The sequence below is a fragment of the Amblyomma mixtum genome, chromosome 9, assembly GCF_055824585.1.
Source record: "Amblyomma mixtum isolate Tamu chromosome 9, ASM5582458v1, whole genome shotgun sequence".
Lineage (NCBI taxonomy): Eukaryota > Metazoa > Arthropoda > Arachnida > Ixodida > Ixodidae > Amblyomma > Amblyomma mixtum.
This window is the reverse complement of record NC_143020.1, coordinates 49,688,006-49,705,956: the sequence shown is the minus strand read 5'-3', so window position 1 is coordinate 49,705,956 and position 17,951 is coordinate 49,688,006. Positions and strand designations below refer to the sequence as shown.

General features: G+C 45.9%; 1 long non-coding RNA gene across 1 annotated transcript; it reads right to left on the bottom strand.

The window, feature by feature from the left end:
- Positions 1-9,429: 9,429 nt before the first annotated feature.
- LOC149328942 (uncharacterized) lies at positions 9,430-13,429 on the bottom strand. The gene is made up of 2 exons (XR_016285814.1): positions 12,878-13,429; positions 9,430-10,715 (listed from the first exon to the last, which is right to left on the bottom strand). It is a non-coding gene; the product is annotated as an uncharacterized LOC149328942 (long non-coding RNA).
- Positions 13,430-17,951: the final 4,522 nt, after the last annotated feature.

Below are 17,951 nucleotides of genomic sequence, written 5' to 3'. Positions count from 1 at the left end.
AGGGAAGCGACCCTGTTCATACCGTCGGACTTTTCGCGCACTCTGCACCGCTCCCATAGCATTACGTTGACCATGGGCCATGCAGAGGTCGGAGGCAATGAGGTTTTAAGCGATCTATCAGGCCAACTAAGAAACCGACCGGATCCTTACCCGTGCATCAGGCCTCAATGACCATACTGCGGTTAACTACTACAGATTCTTACTAGACCATAGGTAGTATCCCTCTGCGCATATTAAACTCACCACAGTGGGAGCCTGCACCTGTACAGCCTCCTTCACAGTTCCAGATAGCCCCCTCCCCAACCCAGCTTGCCTTTGCGCATCGGTAAACTAAGCTCAAGCTATTCCACATTTCGTGCAGTCTCATAAGGAAACCATTCCAGCTGAGAACGTCGAAAACGTCACGAGAGCAGTGGGAGGTAGCCCTGGCTAGCAATGATCTAAACGACGAACGTCCCACCAGCTGGCTCGCTGGCTGGCTGGTCGTCCCAAAGCGACTCAGGCTATCAGAGACGCCGTAGTGAAGGGCTCCGGAAATTTCGACCACCTGGGGTTCTTTAACGTGCGCTCACATCACGCAGAACACGGGCCTCTAGAATTTCGCCTCCATCGAAATTCTTCTGCCGCGGCGGGGCCGAACCCGCGTCTTTCGGGCCAGCAGCCGAGTACCACAGCCACTGAGCCGCCATGGTGGCCCGCACCATCTGACGCGTCCAGGCATGAGCACAAGCTACCGGAGTCTTGGACTGGGGAGTCCGCCCGTCCATCTGGTCTAAGATTTTGAAGACAATAAAAATTTAACTCACTCTCAGCCCCCTTGGCTGATAATTTTTTTCGTGTAAGCTATATATGTTATTTAGTAAAACACGTTGCGGGGCTAGTCGGTGATGCATTTTCATTTCTTCAAATTTAAGCAGCGCTAGCTTTTAAGACGAATACAAAGAGGACATGACAGGACGGGCGCTGTCATGTCCTCTGAATATACATGAGAGAATATACATGACAGAATGAGAACAGAGAATATACATGTTACTTGAGAGAATATATACATATAGAATACATATAGAATATATAGAATACATAGAGAATATATACATATAGAACATATGCATGAGAGAATATACATGTTATAAAGTATGTAGTTTCTCTGATTTCCCTTCAATTCTTCAAATGTCCCCTACTGACTGATTTGCATGATTGTTGCTTGCAACTAACTTCCAGCGGGAATTGTTGGATTCGTAGAGATGTTTTTTTTTCTTATTTTTTAGAGTGGACCTTGAGTTGAGGCATGTTGTGAGCAGGAGTGAATCAGTTTTTTGTCAGCTGCAGCCCACTTGCGCGCGCTTTCAAGCAACTGCTGTGAACACTCTTCTACGACATACGTCTTAAAATGGCGACAGAATGTAAAGGCCTGAAGGTGATAATCACATCTATTTTGTAACTGTCCAAACCGCATTGATTTTATACTTAATAATTCCGTAAAAAAAGGGGGATATTTCAGAAAAAGCTTGAGTTCCAAATTCCAGGGAACTAAGTTACAGCGTAAAAATCACAAATACGCCCAATTCTGGATTTTGCACCATTGGCGTGGAATCCCTAGTCTAACAGATACTTGAAAAATTGATGTCGTCGAAAATAGAGACTCATTTAGCATTGCGTCGCTGCGTGCGTTCGCGTTTAGATCGTTCTTCACTTCTTTTATGGAGTATTTTTTGACGCGAGAATAATGGTGGCACTGAATTATTCAATTGGATCCCTGATACACTTAATACTCCCCCTATTCGTCTACCCAGGAATCCTCTTATTACTTTACTTACTGGGTACGGTAGATTTCCGTTCTATTTTTAAAAATTTGTCCTGTCTCCGTCTTAAGCTTGTTCGTGTGGTATGTTATGCGAAAACCTCCGTCATTACTTCCGGGATTGTTTTGTTACTGCTCCTTTAGTTTCTCGCTTAAAATCTCTTTGCTCATCGTACACCACACCATCTGTTTACCCCTCCCTTGTCCGAGACCATGCTGCTTGTGCTCTTCTCTTTCAAATGGTTCACCTCATAAGCAGTACAATTCCAAATTATTCACGCTGATTTCTCTCTCCTTTAATTTCTCTTCCCCAATATCTGCACAGAGGAGAGCCCCGTGCTCCTTTATTGGGCATAGGCGCTTTCGTAGTGGCATGTTTACTGTGCTTGACACTGTGACTGTGACTGTGTCCTTGACTGTGTGGCTGCGACGTTGGCTTTTTCTTGTTTTGTTTTGATTATGTTTTTATTTTTCTGACTTTCTTTGTAGCCGGCACTCGGTGCTTTGTTTAGACTGTTACTGTGACCATGACTTTGCAGTGACTTCGGTTTTCTCTTTCTTTATTATTATTTATTGCGCGGATGGCACGTTGTGCTTTGGCAGCCTGCTTGCGACTTTTACTGTGATGAGCCTTTTGATTTTTCTTCTTTTGAGTTTTTTTTTACTGCTCTGTTTCTCGCTGAATTTTTTTTCTTTCTTGGAAGATTTAGTTCTTTTTCATTTATTCTTATTTCACGTTAAGCCTGGCAAAGCTTTGCATGTCCAGGCATCCTCTCTCTTTCTCTTATGTTTTTTATCTTTTCTAAGAGCACCAATAAAAGGGTAAAATGGTACCGGATACTAAGAACACACGAGTTCAAATCAAATCAAATCAAATCGTCTTTATTTCTCTCTCAAGGAGAAAAGGGGGTGACGGGTAAAAGCCGCATAACTGCGGCTTGACAAAGCCCGGCCCCCTCTATGTACAGTTCGGCAGTATTGCTCGTGCACATACAGAATTCAATTTCACACTACATCTCAAACCTAAAATTTTACACCCTACAGAACAAAAACACTCCAAATGAAAGCACATGCAGTTTTAAATACATTCGAAACACACATTCTAGAACACATCAGGTTTTAAACATAAAAATTTCAAACACACTCAGATTAAAAACACGTTCAGTTTAATAACTTTCAATTTTTTAAAATTCTGGAAAAGACGTTACCTTTAGTGGTAGCAGAAATTAAGACATTTTACAGCAAAAAAAGCACCAATAAAAAATTAAACGCACCAAGAAAAACACAAAACGCAATCAATCAAGAGAATCATGTGATGCTGGCTGTAACGAAATGTGCATGTAGCGCTCGTAATGACAATTTTTCCGGGAAGGTATCGATGACCGCAAGGCTATTTAGAAGAATAGCAGCATGATAGGAAATGGAATGGCGACCGTACTCTGTACGACAGTGAGGCACCACCCATGCGTCACTATGACGTGTATTGTAAATGTAAGTGCGGGGGCGAAGGTTTAACAAATTCAGGATGCTGTGATTGCACGCCGATACGGATGAGCGATATGTACAAGCTAGACGGTAAGGATAAATGCATTCCGTGGGAAGAAGGTTATAGCGCAAGAAGTAATCGGAAGTGTGTGCGTGACAAGGGACATTAGCAATAGCACGCAAGGCACGTTTCTGGCAGATTTTAAGTTTCTGTATGTTTTCTTTCGTTGTAGTTGACCAGACTAAATGGCAGTAGTTAAGTGTCGACAAAAATAGTGCGTCATAAATTAAGCGTTTAACTGCTGTTGGCAAGAAGTTGCGGTGTCTGTTTAGTATCCCGCAAACCTTATTAAGTTTGTTGCAAAGCCCATCAACATGCTTGTTCCAAGTTAGAGTTTCCGATAATGTTACGCCAAGAGTCTTAATTTCATTAATAATGCTTACCTCTTCGCAGTCTAAAAGAATTTTGCCCTTGATGTTTACCTGATGTTTAGTCACTAAAACAACCCTATAGTAGCCCCTGTTATTGCATTGTTAGTCGTTTACCATATCATAAATATTGCCGCAACTCTTCACCAATTTCACTCCTCGAAACACTGCAATTATACGAATATTCTGCTCTCCGGCGCCTGCAACAAACAAATCTCGGCATTGCATCGCTCACTTGCTCTATCGGCTCTCAGGCGAAGCTTTCGTCACGCGCGCCAAGGAAACGTTAACAAGAACTTATCACAATCATAATCTCTCGGCTAACTTTCCAGGTGGCATTGAACGTTGTAATTAATTGCCTTATCCCGTCTGTTTTCTTCTAGTAAACAAGTTTCCGCGTACCACAACAAATTTACACCGTTAGCTGTTTTGCATACTGCTTTCCATGCATTCCATTTATGAGCCTTAATTTTGCTTCATGGCAGGTATTTTTTTTTTCATTCCGGGCTGTTTTCTAAACGTTTTTCTCCTGCACTAGCTCCTCAGGTACTGCAATATGTGGAAACTAAAATAAATAAAATGTCCTACTATATAGTATGCAATTTGATATCATTATCTTTTAGTTCCCGTTTCAGCGGGCCTTCTTTCAGTATGAATTTTGAGCAGGAGCCGCCTATAAGGACGAAACAATGCAATTTTTCTTCTGAAAATAAATTATCTAGTCATAACATTCATGTAAAAAGTGCGTCCTGTATTGTGTTTTTGTTTTCTGAAATAGAGAGCTGATTCATTCTTCCATCGCTCATTCCTAAGTTCAAAGCCAGCTTTCAATAGACTGTCACCAGTTTAATGGTTGCGGAAACTCTGTGGTTGGCTTTATTTTTATCAAAGTCAGTTTTGAAATCACGTTGAAGTGTGGTGTTTAACATTGCGTCAAAGACGACTGCCTTTTTCTACCGCTATTACAATTATATCTTTGCCGAACATAATGAGCATTAGATAGTCGAAAAACATTACATGAAAAGATTAAATGTATTACAAATACTATGTATCGACTGGGTTAAGGTCATATATATGAGACGTCATTTACTATAGAAGAGCTTATGTTAGTTTTGATATCTGCAAAATATTGTTTATAAACGTCCTGCACACATGGACTTAGATCACAATATAACATGTGGATCGGTCGATTGCCTTGTATTTCTTGTTTGCGCTGCGGAACACGATTCGTGTATTTATTAGCCTATATAAATATTCGCATCCGTATTGCCGTACTATGCAATTCTTGTTCGCTGAGAAACGCTTCCGCTTCAAGAATAAGCGGTTTGAAAATAACATTTCTTTTCAGCTTTCCAATGTTCCCGTCTTCACTGAACTCTTCATTCAGTAACGTTCCGTATAGGCATGGTAACTGAGTGAGAACACACACAGGGTAAAGGTCTCGCTATCCCCCTCAATTGATGAGCTAAGGCCCAAACTAAGCCGGAGAACAAAGCTCTCTGGCCTGGTGGCACCAAAATCGTCAGAGTGTGCCATGCCTGTGATTCCGCAGACGCGGTTAGATGCGAACATATGGATACTGAGTCAGTCATAATTGCTCCAAAAGTAGAAGAGCAGTGCAACTTTCACAAGGCTACGAAATTCGGCCAAATTTCTCTGCCTGCGACGGCATCGATTAACTTTATACGCGTAATCTCTTCTTTCTCCCCGCTTGTGTGCGTGGGACAAATATTTACCGAACAGTATAAATTGAGATTATTTGGGTCTGTCCTCGTTCCATCTCCTGATTTTATTCGTCTTTAAATTTTTTTTCTCTGTCGCTTTTTGTCTTGGCAGCGGTCACGTAACAGGGCTCCAGCATACTTTAGCCAGAAATTTTTTTTACTATATTAGCTAGTATTAGGTGATTGCTCGTAAACATGGCTTTGATGGCGGCCTCACCGCCCGCCACAGTGCACACACCGGGTGGTGTGCGCGTCATTGCGTAGCGACACACTGGCTGCGCACACTGAGGCAGCAACCGGTATTCAGGTATTCAGCACCTACCTCACCTCCCAGCACCTCTCGAATAAGAGACAAATGTTCCGAAGCCGACATAACAACGGCAGCATAGTTGTCACAGAATCCACGCAAACTTACGATCTCTAATGTCTCGCCATTTCTTCGTGATTATTGGGTCGATAGAGACGAAGATGACCTTTTATGATTGACGACGACGATAAAGGTGACCTCCGACGGTCATCGTTGTAATGTCACGGAGCAGCGGAAATCGATGGAAGCGCGCCATCAGACAAAATCCACCCACTAGCTCTCGCCGGTAAAACTTCTTCTACCTACGAGCCCGGTACCCACAACTAAACCGTACCTTCAGACGCACATCCGTAAAACTGAAAATCTCCTCCGACATACGAGCCCAGACCCATCCAGCATCCCCGAATACGGCGCGGTGCTCTCACCACTACACCGCCGATGCGATGCTATATTAGAGCAATAACTCGAACACATCAAGACTAATACGACTCGATTTCATCACCGTAACAAGCCAGCTAACAATAGGTAATTCGCGAGAGTGAAATAACTCTAAGAATAAGAACAGTGTGTAGCCCATTTGGCAGTTTCTGCCATATCATGAATGACAGTTTACAAATATCGCTCTAAATGAAAGCATACAACGGTTTCTCTTAGCGGTACTCACTTATCAGAAAGGAACGTACACTCTAGAAAAAATGGGACTAAAGAGGGCTAGCGGTTAGTTTTTTGCTGACTAACTTACCTGCCATTCGCCTGTCTTTTTCAGGACTAACTGTAAGATCCTTTTGAAAGTGGTGCAACAGTTAGTCCCCGGCAGCAGCCATTTAGAGAAAAACTGCAACCGAAGCTTGATTTCCAGCGTAATTCAGAGCTGGATAGTTTCCGACAGCACTTAACACACATAACGTCAGTAAAAGAAATAGAAACAAACACACACGAAAATGCCAGGATTCGAACCCACAACCTTTGCATTGGGAACCAAGCGAGGACATCACTAGGTACCGCAGCAGACGAAACGAGGAGAAAATAAAAAATTCAGGGGCACTTTGACTGTCTAAAGTGGTAGAGGCGAAAGCGTTTTCGCACCACTTTGCCTCTGTGGCACTGGTGACGCCACCAGTAGATGACGTCACACAAAATTAATGACTAATTACAAAGTAATAACCCATTACTAATTAATGATTAATTATATATTAATACTAAATACTAACTAACTGCTAATGAATTACGCTTAAGCTTCGCATTTAGGAGTGGAACCCGGCAGCGTGTTGTAGCGCTGCCAGGGAATCCACTCTAGGGTGCCTCGATGCGCATCGAGGCACCCTAGTTCACGCAACCCCACCACCCTTTCGGTGCGATGCCTTGCCCTATGAACGCGACGCTTTTTGAGGAAAGAAAATGGCGCAGGAATTCTCTTGTCATCTCGGTGGACACCCGAACCGCACCTTAGAGGAAAGGAGGAAGTGGGAGTGAAAGAAGAAAGAGGGGCAGCAATTAAGAAAATGAAAATTGTATTTGAGGAAAGGAAGAGAGAGAGAGAGGGAGACTGTCGGCGAGGCGATGGGGAACGCGCGGCGGCCCCGGCACGCCGGCTGTGCGCCGTGTGACGTCACCCGCTCCTTGCGCATGCGCAGCTTGGCTTTTCCAAAGCTCCGCGAAATGGCTCAGCGACTATCGTAGTGTTGCTTTCGCAACAAAAGCCTCACACACAAAGCACATAGATTCCCTGGGTTTCCCACTCGCATTTTTCTCAAGCGTATTGCTGTGTAGAGCAACGTATGGTGATTATGCTGTCATATGCTTGGCAGCAAGCACCGCTAAGCCTTAATGCGCAAGCACAGCCTTTAAATTGTGTTTTTGGTGAAAAAAGAAGTGCTACACTGCGTACACATTACATTTTTTATTGCTGTTTTGCTGATAATGCGGTAATATTTCTGGAAACTGGCAGCTGCACATTACAGCCTGTTGAAATCAAATGTAGAAGGCCATGGTTCACTTCGTTTTTATGCGAAGCATACTACTTTAGCTACCACTTCAGCCCTTCACCGTGGTTATGCGCCTCCAAATCACGTGATACATGACGTCACACTACGTGACACGATGACGTCACGACAGTAGAGAAACGGGGGCCCACCTCGCGCCGTCGCTGTGGTTGTGCGCCTCCAAATCACGTGATACATGACGTCACACCACGTGACACGATGACGTCACGACAGTGGAGAAACGGGGGTCCACCTCGCGCCGTCGCTGTGGTTGTGCGCCTCCAAATCACGTGATACATGACGTCACACCACGTGACACGATGACGTCACGACAGTAGAGAAACGGGGGCCCACCTCGCGCCGTCGCTGTGGTTGTGCGCCTCCAAATTACGCGACACGATGATGCTTCGCATTCTCCAGGCTTAACTAATTTAAGCCTCAGCCATTTTTTGTTACTGGCGGACAGCGGCGACAGGGAACTGATTGCTTGCCGCTCAACGTTTCGCTAAGGGTCCCCGACACTTACAAAGCATCGCATAAGTTCGTAAACAAAGGGCCACGAAATAAAACTACGTATCGCTACATAAACCTAACCTTTGCAGCTTACATTCGACACGTTTTGATGCTCGTAGTACTTGTTTATGTAGTTGCGCGGCGGCTGGAATCTACAGTTCCACGAAGCCTTTTTCTTGCGCAGGAGAGTCTATCCGCCTCGTCACGGACAGCGGCCGTGCTCTCAGTGGCCTTGGACGACATCATGCGCTTCAAAAATTGAGTACGATTGCATGACAGCGCGGCTCAGAGTAGTTGCGATATATTCCGGGTCTTCATAGCGCGGCGAATACGCCAGTGACGTCACTGGCAATACCGCACGCAGGTACCTCCCCGGTTTCGGTTTTGCGGTTTCGGTTTCGAGCTTTACGTTTTCTTGCTGTTTAAAAATTATTTTAGAATTGCTTCTGAAAATCTTGTATCGTACGCATTACACGAGGTTCTTATAAACACAAAACAGCCATTGACTTAAAATGGCTGAAAAATCGCCGGAGTTGCCCTTTAACGTGCGATACAGCTCCTCGTCTCAGTCACAGATGGGGTCACGGCCTGTACAGCTGGTTTTGCACAAAACTGCGATGCAGGTTTGCAATTTTGAATTCAGTTAACGGAAAAAATTGTGGCCTACTTACCCACCAAACGACGGTTTCTTAAGCTGAGGAACCTCATTGACGACACTTTATTCCTGACACCAAGATTTCAAAAGTTAGCTAAAGCGCATCTGCTAATGCTTTAGTATTAAGAACGAACGAAAATACTGCCGCATACTCCATATGGCTCTCAAAAGCACTCATTTGTTTTGGCGGACCAGAAAAAATCACTCTCTTTAACGAGGTTAGGTACCTTTCAGATCGGATACCCAGTGCATTTCATTTTCACAGCAGTATATTCCTAGAACACTCAAATAATTCATGACGGAGTGGGACACTATCTTCTTATTGAAGCAGAGGGCTAGTGGATTAATTGAACCAGTGATCCTGAGCTGTACGCTCAACAGTAACAGTACACAAAAGTATTTCCACTGTACCTTCATCGGACGGTGGCTGGATAGGTTTGCCACCCCCGGTTCAGTCTCAAAGTGCCGCAGCACCTGAGAGAAAGCGAAAGGGTTTTCAAAATAGAGTCTAAAATGCCGTTCGGACACTGACAGAGGTGAAAATTGTTTATTTCATTCAAAGCAGAAACAAAACTCACAAAGACAATATGTATCGAGCGTGAGCACAAGCTTCCGGGGCATCGCACAAAAGAACACAAGAACAATTTCCGTGAACAGACCGCGCACTTTGAAAAAGCTGTCTTTCGACATGCCGTCGTTAAATTCCGACTCTAAGCAGCAATTCCCACTCAACGAGAAGTTTGTCATTCTCTACATAACCACCGTTAACAAGATCGTCGAGGTTAAGCGACGATCCACCAAAGTAGCATCCTAGGTTGCGTGTTGTTGCTGGCTTTTGACAGGAAATCTTAGAAATACTTCCTTTAACCTGGAACTCCTGTTTCGTACCATCTTTTGGGTGAATTACGCTTAGCCGGACGGCATTTTTCATCGGCCAGCTAACAAAATCGTCCATGTCCCCCTTGAACAGAGTCATTCCTGCAAAAAAATTAAAAGTCTCTCCCTGCTTTTGAAGACAGATTCCTGGTGATACGCAGTACCCGCGGAGGTACACTGGCTTGTAGTCATAATCAGCATAGCCTTCCTTTAGCGCTTTTTCCTGGAGCGCTTTGACACTTGGTACAGAGAAGTTGCACATTGTAACTTGCAGCTGAGCATATCGCCCGACTTCTTTGATCTTCTCGAGTGCCGTTTGATTGTTTTTCTTCAATTGAGCTTTCATATCTCTTGCGGTCTGCACCACATACTCTCTAATTCCACTCGTAGCTTTACTGATTTCCTCTCTTAGCTATCCTTCCAATGTCCCTATGCTTCCGGGAAAATTACTTAATGCGACACTTTCTGTTGCAGCGCACTTCCGGGTTTCGTCTATATAAGCTTCGAGGTAACTTGTGACTTTCGTGAAAGGTTCATTAATTTTGAGTGTTTCAGAAGTGATAAGTTCTTTCATGGCTTCCAGTATTGTAGTCAACGCCCAAGACATATCGTCCAGTCTATCATTGTGGATAGCATTACCAAGAACAATTCGCTCAAGATATCCTCGGATTTCAGTCGTATGCTTTTCTAATGTTGCTTCAAAAGAAGTAGAGAAGGATGTGTCATCATATCTGCTGGCTGGTACTTTGTCTTTGGATTCAGCAGACTTCTCTTCAGAAGCGCACTCTGACATCAAATGCAAGGGCACATAACTGCACAGAACCCGGACTGAGCACTTGGGGCAGGAAACGAAGTGATGTCGACACTCGTGCTGGAAATGGCGGGCGATATCCGAAGCTGCCATCACAGCACCGCAGCCGCCTTCTTCGTTACAGCAAGTGACCTGCAAGAATAAGAAGTGTAGCATTTAGACAGAGGCTACGAACATGAATCCGTGCGCACAACTAAGGTGTTTCAACATTCTCAGAAGTGCAAGAAGTATTACGTCCCTCATTGGGCAGACGCTTCTACATTTTATTTCCAGTCAGTACAGCCGTAGTGTGGATATGACTGCGGTCAGCAAGTTTCCTACTTTGATCTCCTCGCCAAATTTTACTCGGCCACCCAGGCACACTTCCTGTCTCATGAATCCACTCCGCAATCCTAGAAAACTTCTGGGTATCCCTGCAGAGCCGAGGTTGTCAGATAAAGGTGTGTGCTTTGTCGGCTATAAACTTTCAGGCATGAAACGCGGCCAAGGACTGCACAGTCAGCTGACATTCCGTTCCTCTCCGCGCGCCAGTCATTTCGCGCACAGAGTTTTCCGGCATGGACTACCAACTATCCGTGACTTCCACGTTCGTCCCTTCTTTTTGGAAAAACAAGAAACCACTTCATCATATCTTCACAGTGCTTGTCAAGTACACTTTATCACGCCTTTGGTTGCCTCTTTTTGCAGATTTTATTCCCAGCTAGCATACAGCCATTTCGGTGTTTTCTTTTTGTCGCTTCACTCTGCAGTCATCAACGTAGCCACTGTCACTCGTGCATGTCAGCTCCTGGCACATGCGTCACTAAGCAGCGTCCCCGAACAGCCGCCTCTGTGCACATAACTCTGGCGCACGGTTATTGAATCACGAGTAAACTTCCGGAAAATGTTCGTTTGTTGGTATTATGGGATTCAAGGCGTCAAAGCATCTGAGGTTATGGCCACGCCGCAGAAGAGGGCTCCGGATAATTTAGACCAGATGAGGTTTTTTTAACGTGCTGTGACATGGCACAATACATGGGTATTCAGCATTACTCCGTCAAAGAATTGGGACCGCGTGAGCCGGGATCTAACTCCCCCCTTTCTGGTAAGCAGCCGATCTCCATAACCACTGAGCCGTCGCGACGGCTTCTTCGTGCAATTGCTTAGCCATAGCTCTGGTGATGACTCGCTTTAGAAATCTTACATCCTAAACAGCTACTGAAAATCCGATTCGAACCAGGACCCTTTATGTGAAAGATAATGCAATATATTTTAAAACCTAGTTCATCGTTTTAGAAATGAATATAACAAAGCTTTCTTATTTCTTACGTCTACCAGCACTCGGACCGCAGCAGCATGAAACCCGTCTTTTTATGGCAAAAAGCTTATATTTTCAGGTTTATTTTAGCTCTGATCAAAAGCTTCATTGATATATTGGCTACTTCAATTGTGTGTAACGCGGAACACGAGCGCCCACAGAAAAAGAATGTCAGTAATGTTTTCAGTCTCCATAATATAAAATTTAAACTCCCACGCTGAACATTCACCGGCCATTTCTTCTCACTCAGATCCCAGTTTAAGTCTCAAGAAGGAATTAATCTTTTTTTGAACTTAAAAATTCCTATTTGACCTACGCGCTCAGCCGACGTCCAAATATAAAACGCGCTGGCCAACGGCAGGTACTCGTTCCCAGCAAGAAAAGCATCTACCTCGGGATAGCTACAGTCTCATGTATGTTATCATTGACGAAGGAAAAAGCAAGGGCGCGTTTTGAATATCCCAATTTCTATGCTGGAAACCAACGTTCACATACGTCAACGAAACCCTGATAATGGCGACATGATAACTGCGCTCAGCATCACGCAGCACCTAAACGATAGCCTAGAAAAGCGAGAAAAAAAGGTATCTCTTGCAAGGTACTTCTTTTTATAGGTTTAATCAGCAGAAAAAATTTCGTTTTCTGCTTATAGAATTATTACTTTCTTGATATAGCCGCATGTCGCATGCAGGTACAAATATGCTACACAATACGCGAGTTATTTTCGGCAAGTCTCAAGCAAACCTGTCATGAAAAATGCATTTTGAGCAAAGGCTGCCTGAATTGCAGCCTCCCCTCTTCTGCACCGGATGATTGAGCTCCTATTCTACCAAAAAGTGCCGTGCCCCCAGGGGCAAAGCAAGGGATTCTATTTAACTTTACAGTTAAAACCTAAAGAGAAGCTTTACGTACACCACAGCATGACTGAAAGCAAAAAAACTATGGTCCGAGCACTTCTCAAGCACTAGCCAAACTTCCAAAACTCCTGCTCACTTACCTCTCTTCTGAGCATGTCACGAACTGTCGACTCCTTCCAGTCGACGTCTTCGTCCTGGCATTGACGGCCGTCGTGCGGACAGACACGTGACCCGTCTCGTACGCACTCCTGGTAACACGACTCGCACAGGAGGTGCGTGCAGGGGAGCAAAGCGCTCCTCCTGCGCACTAGGCCACAGGCACTGCACACCCTGTTCTGGGGAACAGGCTTAACAAAGTGTAGGGGCCTCCAGTCAAGCTCGGCAGAGAAGCCGACCAGCGTGTACTGCACAGTGGCGGGAGGCATCGTTCGCCGCGTCCGCTCACCCCACCAGTGCTTGCTAAACTTCTTCCCCGCTCAGTGAACAACTGTTCGTTATCTTTTCGTTTACCACCTTTTTTTTGCTTCTCGTCGTCTGGGCAACAGTCGGGAAGATAACAGCCAGCGCAGGCTGGTTTCCTTGCCGATGGGAGGGGGTTATCTCTTCAGGTTCCTGGCGTGCGATGCTATGTCATAGCTACGCTTGTGGAAATCGATTACTCACGGGACAGTTTCACACGCGTTCGATACTTTGCGGCCGTGTTCACAAAAATGCCCTATAACGTCATCTTTAAGGGTGGAAAGTGTACAGTAGCAGATAAGCAGGGAAGAAAGAATTACAAGAAGAGCGAAAACTTCCTAGGCCTTATTTCTTTCAGCGTTCTCGTAAATTATGCAAGCTTCATTTATTCTGGCCGGAATAACTCTCCTGCATTCATTGTTTCTCCTTCAGCGAGGAATGCTGGCATACTTTCAACATGAACGCTTATGAAGTAATCTCTCTTGAACTTTGCTACTTTTTTTTTTTTACACATCGCAACAGCGCATTCTTAAGCTCCGCTTATAACCTTCCTACTACGGGTATAACGCACAAAGGTTTGGTTTATTGGTTTATTGGGGTTAACGTCCTAAAGCAACTCAGGCTATCAGGGACGCTGTAGTGGAGGGCTGAGGAAATTTCGATCACCTGGGGTTCTTTAACATGCACTGACATCGCACAGTACACGGGGCCATAGAATTTCGCCTCCATCGAAATTCAGCCGCCGCGGCCGGGGTCGAACCCGCCTCTTTCGGGCCAGCAGCCGAGCGCCGTAACCACTGAGCCACCGCGGCGGGGCATAATGCACAAAGGGTACAGCGTACGCTCTGCAATCTAGAACTGCCGGATAGGTCGCACACCACAACGGGAGAACAAATTTGAAGGCCAGAAGATAAGGCGAAATATCACCTCTGGCCTCGCAAATTCTAAGACGCGCTCTCGCCGATCCAACTCGCACAAAAGTGATCTGGGCTCCTGGCCACCAGGGTCTACGAGGCAATGAGGCCGCTGATGCGGCCGCCCGAGCGCTCACACACCGGGCTCCTCATCCTAGCTCTCATGGCTCAGAAGCTCATAAACCGCTTCTGCGGTTCCGCGAAATCCTAATTTATTATTGCGACAGCCACCGTCTCTACCGGCACCTGCCAAGGGGCTGAGTAAGGCGGAGGAGCGAACTCTGCGGCGCCTGCAGACAGGAACCCTTCTCTGTCCTGCAATAGCAAAACACTTCGATCCGAACACAGATGGGCGCTGTCCGCACTGTGGAAAGATCTGCGATATCTTTCACATGGTGTGGGCATGTACTCAGAATCCTCACCTTCCCCCCTCCCCCACCCCCACCCGAGAGGCATGGGAGACTGCCCTCGTCAACTGCTCCACACTGGAGTCCCAAAGAGCTCTGGTCAAGCGGGTGCGAGATGGGGCCTCGTCATGCGGTGTCCCGGACTAAGGATACCGACCATGCAGCAGGGTTATTATTTTTTTTTAACCCTCAAGCTCTCTTTGATTAAAGTTTTTCACCACCACCACCACCACAACGGGAGAACAAATTTGAAGGCCAGAAGGTAAACCTTCTCCTCAGTAGTCTGAGTTCTTTCTATTCGATCAGATCTTGGGCGTAGTTGAGAACGTCCAATGTGTTACCGTTTCAAAAAGACAGCGATGAAGCTGACGCCACCATTTTATTTAGAATGTGGCTTTGCTACCAAACCTATCACAAAGTTTTCAAAGTCGTCCTTTTTTACATTATACCGCTCCGAATGCAAGCTGCGTCAGAACGGAGGTACGGGGATTTCCGTTCTAACGTAAATCTTATCTCATTCAATTCAAGTTCGCAACCTGCCTTGAATCTTTTGCTACGGCGCTTCTTGTCGTTGCCGTCAATTTGTTTCTTCGGTCCGTTACGGCCCGCCTCTCCTCCTGTTAGCTTCATGTATTAGATACAAGCGGTACTATGCCTTTACTATGCCGCATATGTGTGCTGCTATTTTTTAAGGCGAAAGCCTTTAATGTCTCATCGTTGTAAGCAGCAGTTGTCGACAGAAATGTCACGCTTTTCAGTTGGTCGAAACGGTCGTGACGTCACAGTGCGCCAATTTCAAACGGGGCCAATTGTACTTTGGCTAGTAACCATGCAACCAATTGAAGGGATCATATAGTGATGCTCCAAGTAAGTAGGACTGATCTTAGTTAATTGCTGAATTGCCCAATTAGCCTAATTAACTTTTCTAGTCAGGCCGTATAAATAAATAAAACTGAGTAGGAAATTGGTCGAGCACGGGAATCGAACCCCGGTCTTCGGCGTGCGAGACGAGCATGCTATCCACTCCGCCATGCCAGCTCGATGGTTTGGAATGAACAAAGGCGCATCTAGTGAATACGGTGTCTTCGCTCACTCCCATCCTCCTCCGTTTCCTCCTGGCGAGGTTTAGGTGTCCATGGAGGTATGACAGACAGATAGATTTCCTTTCCTCAAAACCAATTTACCAACGAGCGAGGCGTAGAACCGAATGGGCGATGGCGTTCTATGGACTCCCTGGCAGCGTTGCAAGTCGCTGTCGCGTTCCACACTCAGAGGCGAAGCTTAACATCTTAACCACACATCAGTGACCACACTTTAGGTCAAAAAGTGCCCCCCTGAATTTTGACGGCTTTCCATCGTGATATGCGTGACAGTTACTGCGTAATTTCCTTTCCTCAAATACAATTTTCATTTTCCTCATTACGGGCCCTCTTTGACTTCTCTCGCTCCCACTTCCTCCCTTCCTCTACGGTGCGGTTCAGGTGTCCACTGAGATGACAGAGAATTACAGCGCCATTTCTTTTCCTCAAAAAGCGTTGCGTTCAAAGGGCGAGGCATCGCGCCGAGCGGGTGGTGGCGTTCTGTGGACTCCCTGGCAGCGCTACGACACGCTGTCGCGTTCCACTCCTAAAGGCGAAACTTAGGTGTTATTAATTAGCAGTTAATTAGTATTAAGTCATTAATCAGTAATCAAGCATTAATTAGTGCTTTGTCATCACTTAGTAATTAGTACTCATTTATATGTGACGCCAGCAGTGCCACAGAAGCAGCGAAAGTGGTGCGGAAAACGCTTTCGCCTCCACGTACTTTAGACAGTCAAAGTGCCCCCTGAATTTTTTACAACTTGGTTTTACCTCCACAACTGTAGCATGGTCCCCTGCCCTTCCAGAATTTAGAGTGGTTCTGTCAGAGAATATCAATTTTCTTTCTGTGCTTTTTATATTATTTTTTTCATGAACTCTTTCTGAACCTACTTGAACACAAACACAGGCACCTCTGAGCATTGCAATAACTAGCTTCCTTTTCTTCCAATCTTGGAAAAGGTGACCACACATGTGGATTTTCTCTTAATTTCTTGGCACATGGCTCAAGCCCGCGGCGGCTGCTTAGTAGCAAGCACACAGGCTTTAGGTCCGAGAAAACACTCTCCATCCTGGCCACGATGGCCAGGTCTCCATCGGGTTTCCGCCGCGATATGTTAGACAGATACTGCGCCATTTCCTTTCCTCAAAAAGCAATTTTAGTGGACGCCTCCGGGATAATTTCGACCACCTAGGGATCTTAATGTGCACTGACATGGCACAGGGCACGGGCGCCTTTGGTGCGAAAGCAACACTACTCCAGCCCAGCTCGGCCCGCTGCGTATGCTCGTGGCGGTCCGGCTACCAAACGACCTTGAATGAATGAATGAATGAATGAATGAATGAATGAATGAATGAATGAATGAATGAATGAATGAATGAATGAATGAAAAACTTTATTGTACAACAAGTGTTCTTTATCGAAGAGTAGGTGGAGCCCTCAGTCCAGGGCCCCAGCGGCCTTTGCAGTCTTGCAAGCCCTGTCGATCAGCTTGAGCTGCTCTTCAGGCTTCGAGCTGGACAGCGCAGCCTCCCACTGCTCTGGTGTTGGTGTGTTGTTTATCGGAACTGCCTGCATTTTCTGACAGGCCCATGTAACGTGGTGAAGCGTTGGGTGTTCACCGCATAGCGGGCATTTGTTGGCATATGTGGAAGGATAAATTTTGCTGAGTAAACTAAGATTGGGGTATGTATTAGTCTGCAGTTGTCTCCAGGCAACCGACTGCTCTCTACTAAGGTCTTTGTGGGGAGGAGGGATCATTATACAGACTCGCAAGAGGCGTGCAGAAGATACAGCAGTGGACGCATATCCACTGCAGCCATTCACATACTCAAGGCGAAGACGATCACTTTTACGAGATGCTTCATCACGTGGACACCAGGCCATGAGGCTGTCAAAGGGAACCAATGTGCGGACGCCAATGCCCGAGGATACGCCAACCGGGAGGGGCGCACCGAAGGGGAACTGGACGCAGTCACTAGACGGTATGGAGCCATCTTAGAACAAACGACCTTGAGTCGCCGTTGCCTAGCAACCGCTTCAGCTGCTCTCCAGAAGATGGCGCCGCGCTGCTGCCATCTGGGCGAGAGGTTGTTCGAGAAGAGCAACATGAGTCACAAAATCCCGACGGGTGGCTGGGATAGAAACAGCCACCTGCCAGTGCAGTGCCGCATCTCTTAACCGCTGCGCCACTGCGCTGGTAGTGGTTTATGAGGACTAGCCGCCATTCATAAATCTTAAGTAGGAATTACCAATTCAGTATACATGTGCATTAACACGCTAAAAATATCATGCCACACCGCTAAAGCGGAGTTTAAGTGCCGCCCCCCCCCCCCCCCCCCCCAATTCAAGAA